General features: G+C 43.7%; 1 non-coding gene across 1 annotated transcript; it reads left to right on the top strand.

The window, feature by feature from the left end:
• Positions 1–11,209: 11,209 nt before the first annotated feature.
• On the top strand, positions 11,210–11,323 carry LOC130108597 (U5 spliceosomal RNA). The gene has a single exon (XR_008809908.1). It is a non-coding gene; the product is annotated as a U5 spliceosomal RNA (small nuclear RNA).
• Positions 11,324–12,199: the final 876 nt, after the last annotated feature.

The following is a 12,199-nucleotide window of genomic DNA, read 5'->3' as shown; positions in this document are numbered from 1 at the left end:
AGCTGTGAGTATGAGGAGGCCAGCGGCCGGCTGATTGATGAAGTGTAAGCGAGTGCCAATAAAGTGCCCAGGTCTCAGCCACGATCCCAAGCCTCCGCCTCCTTCCTTTTCCACGCAAACATCATACTACAACCAGACACCAACGCACTTGATGGCCCCAGCCTGAGGAGGAACCCACAGAGAACTCGACGTCCCCCAAAGAAACTGTCTTACGAGTCACAGGTGGTGAGATCAAAAGAGGAACAGCAGAAGATAGAGAGGGGCTGGACATTGTGGCAGAGGGACATTGTGGCAGAGGGCCATAGCAGAGAGAGTAGCAAGGCACGTATAATCCACGGAAGAAAAAAACAAACAAACAAGTTTTATTAATGGTTTATTTACTTTGATTGCATTTACACATCTACATTTCATATGCAACTCATGGTATTAATACGTCACTTTCAGTGTGATCTGTTTTAATGTTTATGCTCATAAGTTTTATTTGTTTTGTTTTGTTTGGTCTGATGGCTGGGACGCCATCAATTAAAGAAGGGGTAGATGTAAGGTAGTAATGTAAATCCGCCACGGGGTGGCACTGTTACGCTGTATGTTCCCCTGGGAATGCCGCAAATGGCGATGTTTGTCCCTTTTGCAACACCGTACCCCTAAATCTTGTCCCGGGCAAAAGGCTACGTTGATCAAATGTTTTTTTTTGTTTCTTCTGCCGGAAGCTGTGAGTATGAGGAGGCCAGCGGCCAGCTGATTGATGAGAGGTGAAGTGTAAGCGAGTGCCAATAAAGTGCCCAGGTCTCAGCCACGATCCCAAGCCTCCGCCTCCTTCCTTTTCCACGCAAACATCATACTACAACAAACACAACGCAGAGTCCCAGGGCGTGTAGGGAGACGACGGCCGAACGCAAAGTTCGGGTTACACTTACTTATAAATCACTGTGATAAAGATATAAGTAATTTATAATACTTATAAATTACTTATATATTAATGTAATAGCTTACTTATAACACACGTAGCTATAGCTACACGGTGCTAACTTCTAGCTTAAAACGGATGGTTGCGTATGTATGTAAAACAGCTAGCTAGAAGGGAAGTTGGTGAATACATTTATCGTGTGTGTTGCGGTTAAAAAAAGGGATATAGGTCTACAGGTTAATAACAGGTTGGTTTGGCAAGTTAGCTGATAGCTACTTGGCTAATGGTGGCAGGTGTTTTGCTGGTGTGTACTGCAGTGTATCGGTTTGTAGTCTGCGAGTAACGTCGTGAGCGCTCAGTGTGCGGCCTGTTCATATCAATCTCTGGGAGTATAGTGACCTATCAGCTACCTCTTGTTGCAGGTTATATGTTTTATCAGCAAGGCTGTTTGGTAATAGTTACCTTAGAAGTAATTTTGTGAGAGTCTTGTCTCTTGGTTAGCCTATTTTTGAGAAAATTTGATAAAAACCATGGCAACGTTCAGCGTAGAGGAGATTTGTGGGAGTGATTTTGGGCGCTAGGAGTTGTTTAAACTTAAAAAAGATTTGCTTGCAGTACCTCAATATTGTGAGGTAGACATCACTCCAGAGACTAAAAAGCCAGAGATTGTGGAGACCCTGATTTCAGTGTTACACCTAAAAAATCACGTACATGAATAAGCAGAGCAGGAGAGAGAGGGGAAGCGGCTGTTTCAGGTTGAGATAGCAAAGCTGACATTAGAGCAAGAGAAGCTTAAAGTGAACAACATTGACTTACAACGTAAGTATGAAGCTTGTTTGGATGTTTCCAGCTGTTTGAGACTCAGCCAAAATTTAATCGGGATGATGTGGGCTCTTTCATTGATGCTTTTGAGAAAATTGCCAAATAGCTAGAATGGCCTGGGTGTTGCTTATGCAGAGTGTGCTTGAGGGCAGAGCCCATGAAGCTTATGTGGTTTTAGATGCTTCTGACAGCAGAGACTGATACTGTGAGTAAGGTGGTTCTGGCAGCCTATAAGGTGGTGCCAGAAGCCTACTGACAGAGGTTCAGGTCTCTGCAACGAAAATCAAGTGAAATCTTCCTTGATTTGGCTAGGCAACAGGAGGTTGTATTTGACAGGTGGTTAGCAAGCACTAACACTCACACCTTTCAAGAGTTGCGGCATCTTGTGCTGGTGGAGCAGTTCAAAACCAGTTTACCCTGGCATATGGAGATACATCTAAATGAGATGAGCATTACTGAGTTAAGAAAAGCTGCTATGGCAGCAGATTCTTATGAGTTAACTCATAGAGAAGTGCCATGGAAAGGAAAGTTTGGCAGACAGGATAGGATAGGAGGCAGGCTGCAACTGACAGGCCTGGTGAGTCTGTCATGACAAAATCTACTCCCACCTCTGTTCAGTCTGCAGGGCCAGGGAAAAGATATGGCAAGCCTTATTTTTTCCAAAAAGGATGTCATCTGCCATTATTGCAGAAAACCTGGACATATAAAGTCCAGTTGTCCCGGCCTCAAGAAGAAAAATGGAGATGGGAAAATTGTGGGATTGATTAAAACCCAGACTCAGCTCAGTCCTTGTGAAGTGGACAGTTTGAACCTGACTTCCTGCCCAATAGTGAAGGGGTTTGAAGGTTTTGTGTCAAAAGGAGCAGTTTCTGGTGCATCCAATGGCGAAATTATCCCTATATCAATTTTGAGGGATACAGGGGCCCCACAGTCCTTAATGGTTAGGGATTTGTAGACCTACCGCCTGCCACCTATTTTAAAGCTTCTACCCCAGTGAAGGGGGTAGAGGTGGTTTTGTTAGTGACCCTCTGCACATTGTATTTCTGGCATCTAACATTGTAAATGGACTGGTAGTGGTGGGTGTTGTTCCTTCCTTGCCGACTGAAGAAGCTGCCTTTGTGTTGGGCAATGATTGGCTGGTTGCCGCCCAAGGACTTGTTAAACAATAAAATCACCAAAAATAGGTATTTTGTTTGATTGTTTTTTTGGCATTTTACACTTTTATGTGACTGGGATAGTCAAGAGAGAGGGGATAACATACAGCAAAGGGCCCGGGCCGGATTCAAACCAAAGCAGCCGCATTAATACACTGTAATACCATCATTATAAGGCTCAAATATATTTTGCAGTTCAAGACAGATTTTTTTGGGGGGGGGGGGCTAAAGTTTGCTCTTTTTATCTTAAAGGTCTCCGACCCCTGGTTTAGGGAAAATAAACATTGCTATTCAAAATCCCAAAAAACATAAAACGCAAATCCCATCGATAAAGTACCACGTCATCACCATCTGGTGGTCAAACGGAGACCGTCAAGACCATCAACCTAAACTGAACTGACCTGCCAAGACGGAGTCCGCCGTTTACGGGAGCTGAGACCCATATGGCCAAGGCCTTGTTGGAGGGGCCTGCTAACTGCTAGCATGCTACCTCGGTAAGTTAGCCCACCTCCTGCCTGTTTCTTAGTCTTGGAAATCAGTCCTTCTTTCCTTTTCTCCCCTCCTTTTTCATCTTTTCTACAGACTCCAGGTTAAGACTGTGTGCTTAACCCTTAAACCCTAGACCCGACTAGTCCGTAACACTTGCATAAATATTCAACCCCCACATATCAATGCTTAGTAGAGTACCCTTTTGCTGCAATTACAGCCATGATTCTCGTTGGGCAAGTATGTACAAGCTTTGCATTTTCTTCTGGAGTAGTTTTTTCCCGTTCTTCTTGGCAGAATTTGTACAGGTCTTCCAGGTTTGTGGGATGGTGCCTTTGGATTGCGATTTTCAGTCTGTGTCACAGATTCTCAATGGGGTTGAGGGCTGGACTTTGACTAGGCCACTCCAAAACGTTCACCTTTTTGTTCCTGAGCCATGCCATTGTTGCTTTAGCCTTGTGCTTAGGGTAATTGTCCTGCTGGAAGGTGAACCTTCTCCCAAGGTTCAGTTTTATGGCAGACTGCAACAGGCTTTCTTCCAATATTTCCCTGTATTTAGCTCCATCCATTTTTCCCTCAATTTGAACAAGGTTCCCAGTGCCTGCAGAAGAAAAGTAGCCCCATAGTATTATCCTGCCACTGCCATGCTTCACTGTAGGGAGGGTGTTTTTTAGGGCATGAGCAGTGTTAGGTTTGCGCCACACGACGCTTTGAGTTTTGGCCAAAAAGCTCAACTTTATTTGCACATGACACAAACCTACTTTGCAGTGGCGACAACTTGGAACAATCTTTGGATACAGTAAGAAATTAATTGAAGAAAATAAAGAGTTGGTTTGATTCAAATAAACTAACACTAAATCTAAGCAAAACAAAATGTATAATATGTGGGAATCGGTCATGATAAATAATGTAGAAATTGAAAAAGTGTCAGAAATCAAATTTCTTGGAGTAATAATAGACAACAAATTATGTTGGAAGCCACATATAAAGTATATTAAAGCAAAAATATCAAAGTCAATTGCAATATTATATAAAGTCAAAGATCTCCTGCATCAGCGCTATACACCTTGTACTGTTCTTTCATACTTCCATACATCACCTACTGTGTGGAAGTGTGGGGGAACACATATAAAACAAACACAGATCCTTAAAAAAGAGCCATAAGAATTGTAGACAAAACCACTTACAGAGAGCCTACAAACCCACTCTTGATCAAACTGAAAGCACTAAAATTTAAGGATTTGGTTGACTTAAAAACAATTCAAATCATGTACAGAGTGAAAAATCAGCAGTTACCAAACAGTGTCCAAAAGTTGTTCCAAATGAAGGAAAGTAAACACGATCTCAGAGGAATATGTATATTCAAAAAAACAATTAGTGAAGACAAATGCAAAACTTCATTGTATAACCATAAAGGAGTCAATCTATGGAACAACTGTAGAAAAGAAATGAAGCTGTGTTCGTCAACAAGGAAGTTTAAATAATTCTTTAGAAATAACACACTGAACAGATACAGGATGGATGAACAAAGAGGTGATAACATAACACGATACTTGACGTGTAAGGTGTCTTGTTTGACTTGTGCTGTTTTGTTTATTTTGATTTCTATGCATTGGTCTTTCTTTCCTTTTTTCACTTTTTGTTTTGTTTTGAAAGTTTTGTTTTGGTTTGGTTTGATTGATAATGTATAAGAAAGGGGTGGGACCAGAAAAGTTCTTTACTTCATCCTACACCCTTTTCGAACCTGAACTAGTTATTACTTGTGTTGTTACAGAGAGTTTGCAAAATATGTTCACAGTTATTTCCATTTGTTCTTGTATTCCTGCCTATATATTTTATTTTGTTATTTTTTGACATGTTAAAAAAAAACCTTTCATCTCATCTGACCACAAAACCTTTACCCACATCCTAACTGGGTCTCTCTCATGCTTGGTAGCAAACTCCAAGTGTGCTTTTATATGTATAGTTTTGAGCAACGGCTTCTTTCTTGCCACCCTCCTGTACAGGCCAGATTTGAGGAGAGCCCATGGTATGATCGACTCATGCACATTTACTCCAGTTTCATCCACTGACCTCTGGAGCTCCTTCAGTGATTGCAGGATTATCTGTGGCTTTCCTCACCAGTCCACATCTTGCTCGAACACTTTTTTTTCTTTTGACCCTATCCAGTGGCTCCCTGTGTGGTTTAACATTATGATTAGTTTATCATAGTTATAGGCATAAAGTGATTCTTTCGTTCTCAACAACGAATAAAAAATGTTTTAACATCCATCCATCCATCCATTATCCAAACCGCTTATCCTACTCAGGGTCGCGGGGATGGTGAAGCCTATCCCAGCAGTCATTTCAACTAAAATATGCGCATAGCCAACGTCTATAGCCGGCGCCTTTTCCTCTAAACTCGTCAGCTGTCTTCTGACATGGTCAACTGTGAAGCACACTGTAGATGTTACAGGTGTGTGTGTGTGTGTGTGGGGGGGGGGGGGTTGGAGAGAGCTATTCGTCCGGGAACCCAGAGGGGGGGGGGTAGGGTTCCATCAGGCTGTAAGGGGGGCGGGGCAGTGAAGTCTCTGGTTGATGCTGTCCACTCCTTTCATTCTACTTTCACAGTCAGTAGACTATCCTTCAGACATCGATTAAATCTCTCAATTTCCCCATTGGCCTGGGGGCAGTAGAATGAGGAGCGTTTGTGTGCAATTCCCATGTCCTTGAGAAAAGATTCAATTTCCTGTGAAATCAGTTGACTACCATTGTCTGAGATTAACTCTTTTGGGTTTCCTTTCCTGCTGAACACTGCAGACAGGAGGTGGATAACTGATGCAGAAGTAACTTAGGACATGAATGCAAACTCAGGCCACTTGCTAAAGTAATCTCTGAGGGTAATAGCAAAACGGCAACCAGGGGCTGTGGACTCAAAAGGGCCTACAATGTCTATTGCTACTTTTTCCCATGCAGCGTCTGGGAATGGAACTGGTTGCATAGGCATAGTATGTGTAACAGCTGTCTTGTCATGCTGCTGACATGTGAGGCAAGATTTGATTGTGGCTTCGACTTGTGCATCCATCCCAGGCCACCAGTAGAGGTCCCTGAGACATTGTTTCGTTCTGACGATGCCCTGATGTGTCTCGTGAGCCAGTCGTATCAGTTGTGGCTGCAGTTGCTGTGGCACCCTTAGACGGTGGTCTCCACGCAGGACACATCCATCCATCCACTATGGACAGTTCTGCTCTCAGTCTGTAGTAGGGTGTCAGTGCTGGATCCAGACGTGAGTGTGGCCATCTTGTGGCGATGAACTTGCGCAGCTGTGACTGAACAGGGCATGCCTGACAGGCCTCCTTGAATTCATCTGCAGACACAGCTGAGAAGCTGCCGATGAGTGCCACCACCTCCAGCTCGTCCTCCTGTCCCTGATCAGCAGTTAGCAACAGGAGCCTGGACAGACAGTCAGCTGGGACATTTTCTGTGCCAGGTCTGTACTGCATGCAACCTAGCCGACCACCTAGCTATACGCATACCAGCTCTGTCCAGCCCCTTAGAGGAGAGTAGTGTAGTGAGGGGGCTGTGGTCTGTACGTAACGTGAAGCGTCTGCCCACAGGTAGGTCCTCCATTTCTCTGTAGCCCAGACACCCCCAAAAGCTTTCTCCACCGTGGAGTACTTCCGCTCTGCTGATGAAAGCATGCGTGACGCGAATGCCACTGTTCTCTCGGAGTTGTCTGGGTGTATTTGAGTCAGCACATCCCCAACCCCATAATCTGAAGGGTCAGTGGTTACGATGGTGGGCAGATCAGGGTCAAACAAGGTCAGCGCGGGACTGTACAATCAAGTGTTTCACTGTTTCAAAGCTCTGCTGTGCATTTGCGGTCCAGACATATGCAGTATCTCCTCGCAACAGGCTGTGCATAGGCTGCACCACTGAGGAGTAGTTGGGAATGAACTTTGCATACCATGAAGTGAGCCCCAGAAAGGAGCGGAGGCCAGAGGCATACTTGGGGACAGGTGCCTGCAACACTGCCTCCACATGACAGGGGTCTGGCTGTATCTCCTGGGCTGACACCCTGTGGCCCAGGGAGCCAAGCTCTTCCTGCCTGAATTTGCACTTTGCCATGTTCAGTTTCAGTCCTGATGCATTGATGGCCTGGAGTACTGCTCGGAGATGGGCATAATGTTGTTCCCTGATTTTCCCATGGATGATCACATCATCCATGTAGCATTGGCACCCTGGTAAGTCTTTCAGTATGGTTGTCATCATCCACTGGAAGCAGCTAGGCCCTGAAGCCAGTCCATACGGGACACAGTTAAACCTGAAGAGACCCTCGTGTGTGATGAAAGCTGTGAGATTTCTGCTGTCCTCATGGAGTAGCACCTGATGATATGCTCTCTGCAGGTCCAGTGTGGAGAAAACAGTTCCCCCTCTGAGCTCTGAAAACATTTCCTCCATGTGTGGGAGAGGGTAGCTGTCCACCACTATAGCCTTATTAGGCTCCCTTACGTCCACACATAACCTAATAGCTCCCTCTTTCTTTCCGGTCACTACAATAGGGGAAACCCACTCTGATGACTCGATAGGCTCTATAATGTCCTGTCTTTGAGACTTCTCAAGCTCCTGCGTAACGGCACCTTTCACTGCAAAAGGTAGGCGGCGCAGTCTTTGCTGAATTGGGGTCACATCTGTGCGCACTTTGATTTTGTGAACAAATCCTTTTGCATAGCTAAGTGTCTCCCCATTGCCCTGTTCTGAAATGGATGAAACAGCATCTGGTTGACGTGTGACTGGGGAGCAGGTCTGACTTGCAACCTGACCATTCACTAACTGCATATCAAGTCCAGCAAACAAGTCTCTGCCTAGAATGGCCGTGCCGAAGTGTATAACATATATCTCACTCCTCATACTTTTACTGGCGTATGACACCGTGGCATGTAGAGTTCCACTCGCAGGAATAGGATTGCCTCCGTAACTCACAAGTTTCAGTGTCAGTGTATTCAGTGGGGCGTTTGGGAAAAGTTGCATTAACATTGCATTGGGAAGGACTGAAACGGCAGAGCCCGTGTCCAGCGTAAGTTCCACATTTTGTGTTGTCTGCCCCTCAACAGCTATCTGTACTGTGCCCATTATTTTATTCCCAGTGCGAGCTACAGTATCTACATTTAATATAGTCACTTCAGGCACAGTGCTCTCTACTTGTTCCACATCATCTGTAATTTCACTTACTCTCTTTGGCCCCCTACACACCTTTGCAAAATGCCCCTGTTTCCTGCAGTTATTACAACGGGCCGTCCTGGCGCGGCAAGATGGGTAGGAAGCTTTATGGTCGAGTGCTCCACATCTGAATCATCTTAGCCCTTGTCTCTTGGCGTTGTTTCTCGTGGACGCTGGCGGTCCCCTGGTTGTCCACCGGCTGCACGCCCACAGCTGCCGCGGGCGGTGCTGCAGCCGCAGTTCCCCGGTCCATGATTTTAGCATTAGGTGTGATGGATTCAGTTAGTCCAGCAATAGTCACAGCTTTTTCCAGAGTTGGGGCACCTCCAGCAGCAAACGCTCTCTTATCCGATTGGAGTTAGTCTTTTCCACCAACTGGTCCCGTAGCATGTAACCCTCAAACGTTTTAAAGTCGCACGTAGCAGCGAGTTCTCTCAGCGCGGACACGTACTGTGCCACTGATTCTCCGTGATGCTGACTCCCTTGTCTAAACTTGTATCTTTCAGCCACCACGTTAACAGCAGGAACGAAAAACTTCGTCAGTGCAGCTACCGTTGCATCATAAGATTCATTTTCGCAAGTCAGTGTGTAAAATAGTCTCTGCCCCTCAGCACCGAGGCTATGGATGAGAAGCGCGCGCATTCTAGCTTCCGACATTTTCTCCGCCGAAGCTAGCAGATAATTTTCAAAAGCACGTAGCCAGCTTGAAAAGCTTATCGAAGGCTCACCCGGAGACATGAGGAAAGGCGTCATTGGGTTCACATTCACAGCCATCGTCGCCAATATGTTGTGTTGCTAAGGGACCACTCGAAGACACGTCTGTTAGCATACGCTTCTTTACTTGAACAACCCACGTCAAACTCCTTCTCCCTTCTTACAGTCACTTACATCCTATCTTGTCCTCTAGCTCCCCCTACTGTCCTTCCAACTGAATCAACTCAAGACATCACAGTGGTGTGATACAGCTTCGACTTACTGACAATGGATCCAATAGTATTTTGTGGGACATCCAAAGACTTGGATATTGTTTTGTATCCCTTTCCCGCCTTCTGCATTTTAATCACTTTGTCTCTTACTTCAGTATTATGCTGCTCTGTCTTCATTTTCTGATGGAGTTCACGCCCGGCTAATGAACTTTACACAGAGTGCTTTATATACCCATAAACGAGACCGTTACTTTGATATTTTACAGGTTCCCATTAATTATATCCAATTCTGTTTGCCTGAGTTTGTTTTAGGAATAATTTTTCATTTGTGTAAACTTGGAGCTTTCAGAGCACAAAGGGGTTGAATACTTATGCGAACACTATATTTTAGTTTTTAATTCATTAATAAAAAGTCAGCGAAACATAACTTATTTTGGCTTTGGGAACATGCTGTTAGAGCTTATGGGTTCACAAAAATAATATTGTTCAGGAACAGATGTGTGAATATCTTTTCTAATCCAGAAATGAGTGATGACTGGGTTGAATACTTTTGCGAGGCACTGTATATATATTTATTTTAGTTTAATCTGAGTACCAGTGTTTTGTAGACCAAACTTAATGTGTGCAGTATTTTTCGAACCTGTTTCATGAACAGGCTGATTAGTTTGACTTTGTCATTGATTAAATATAAAATCATCTTTAGTTTTAAGCTTGTTAAGTAGACAGTAGTTTGTTTAACATTAGTTATAACTCGCCGTTACGGCCAACTCTCCGTGGATTTGAATTAGAGGCAGTTGTAAGACTGACTGTAATGTTAGATATAATACAACCAGCCAACCTTCCTGCGGACTGCATGAGGACGACCTGCAAAGGCACTTCACGGGTGGTTTTGTTCTCAGACTAAACGCTCTGTTATCTAATTAATCCATGTAAAGTTGGCACTCTTTTAATTATTGCCTGTACAAATGTGTCCATGTTTTTGTGTCCACGAAAAACATAGATTTAAGTTATATCTGCATCTCTGCAAGAGACGAAGGTTTGCAACCTGTCCAATGTAATGCATTATTAGATGTATCCATGACCATCTGCGAGGCTCTGCCACACTACGCAGGTGCAGTCGTAACGTCTCCGTAAAGGGTAATCATGTGCACGCACACGACGCTTTGTGTAAACAATAGGCTGACTAGGAAACGCAAAATTAATCAGGATAGAAAACGCAGCGACAATTATACGGTATAAAACATGGATGAAAAATAGTTGGTAGTCCGTACACGGATCAGTCCCTTATGCACTGTTAGGAGGAGTTATTCAGACCAAAGACAGTTTACTCTGCTCATGCGTGAACCTTGAATTATACGAAGCTTAAAAAGCAAACTAGTAAAGTCAAGCGCTTGTGTTTTGCTTTCAACTCATCTATGACTACAATATAACATCCAATAGATCCAGTTCACCACGGTGAGAGGGCTAAACTTTTAATAGTAGAGACGATCAATAAGATATTAGCACCCTTCCCAGAATGCAAAGCGTCAGAGTAAAGGAATTTACAAATAATATAATTAGACCACCACAATATTCGGCATTGACGTTATGTTCTGAAGTTATTCAAACAGTATAATTTAAATTCAAAATAGTTGTTAAAAAAAGTGATTATTAAGCCGTCAGGTATAGTCGTAAGGCGGAGAATCTGGTCCGTGCGTCATCCCCAGTTCTACAGTACGCTCTTGTTTCTCTTCAGATCGTATAAATCTTTCGCCTTTTACTAAAGATTTCCGTGGAGAGAAACATTATGAGTATCAATTAATTTTTGATGCCCCGCCTTACGGTGGGGTCACATCTATTGTTCAAGAATAAGTTAATCAGTTATTTAGAGGTCTCGATATATATTATTAAAACGTAGCTTAACATCTTATAGATTAGTTTTTGTTAAAAATGAAAGTGAATTGTTATGGAAAGTGATTAATTTTCGCAACATATAGAAACTCGCTTATTTTAATGTCTGCTAGCCGTAATGCGCATGTTTCGATTGTAGTTTATAAAGGTACTTGTTCTCGTAATAGTTCGTGTTTCCCAGACAAGCATCTTCGAAAGTACACATTTTCCCCGTCAATTTTCACCTTTGAGACGTCAGTGAAAACTGTTCGACCCAAGGTGATCCCTTCCGCTTCTTTTCCAATGCTTATGAACTCATGTTTCTCTTTAGATCGTATATAATCTTTTACTTGGCATTTCTGAGGAGTGCATTTTTTTCTTGTGACCCTCAACACAGGCTTCAAGAATCCCAGGCCTAAATTATTATCCCCACCACTACTACTAATAATAATGATAATAATAGTACCCAATGACCGCTGGGATAGGCTCCAGCATCCCCTTGACCCTGAAAGCAGGGTAAGCGGTTTGGATAATGGAATGGAATAATAATAATGATGATGATAATCGTAATAGCAGGAACACAAAATCTGCAACATCTATCTCCAAACCTTCCAACGTGAGCTGCCCCTCTAATTTCGTTCCTAATCCTGTCCCTTTTCCTCACTCACAACGAAAATTTTAGCATCTTCAACTCTACCGCCTTCATCTCCGCCTTCGTCTTTTCATCAGTGACTTATTATAAAAAGCCATCCATCCATCCATCCGTCTTAACCGCATACCCTGCTCTCAGGGTCGCGGGGATGCTGGAGCCCATTCCAGCAGTCATTGGGCATTAT

This window comes from Lampris incognitus, chromosome 2 (genome assembly GCF_029633865.1).
Source record: "Lampris incognitus isolate fLamInc1 chromosome 2, fLamInc1.hap2, whole genome shotgun sequence".
NCBI lineage: Eukaryota > Metazoa > Chordata > Actinopteri > Lampriformes > Lampridae > Lampris > Lampris incognitus.
This window is presented reverse-complemented; position numbering and strand designations above follow the sequence as displayed.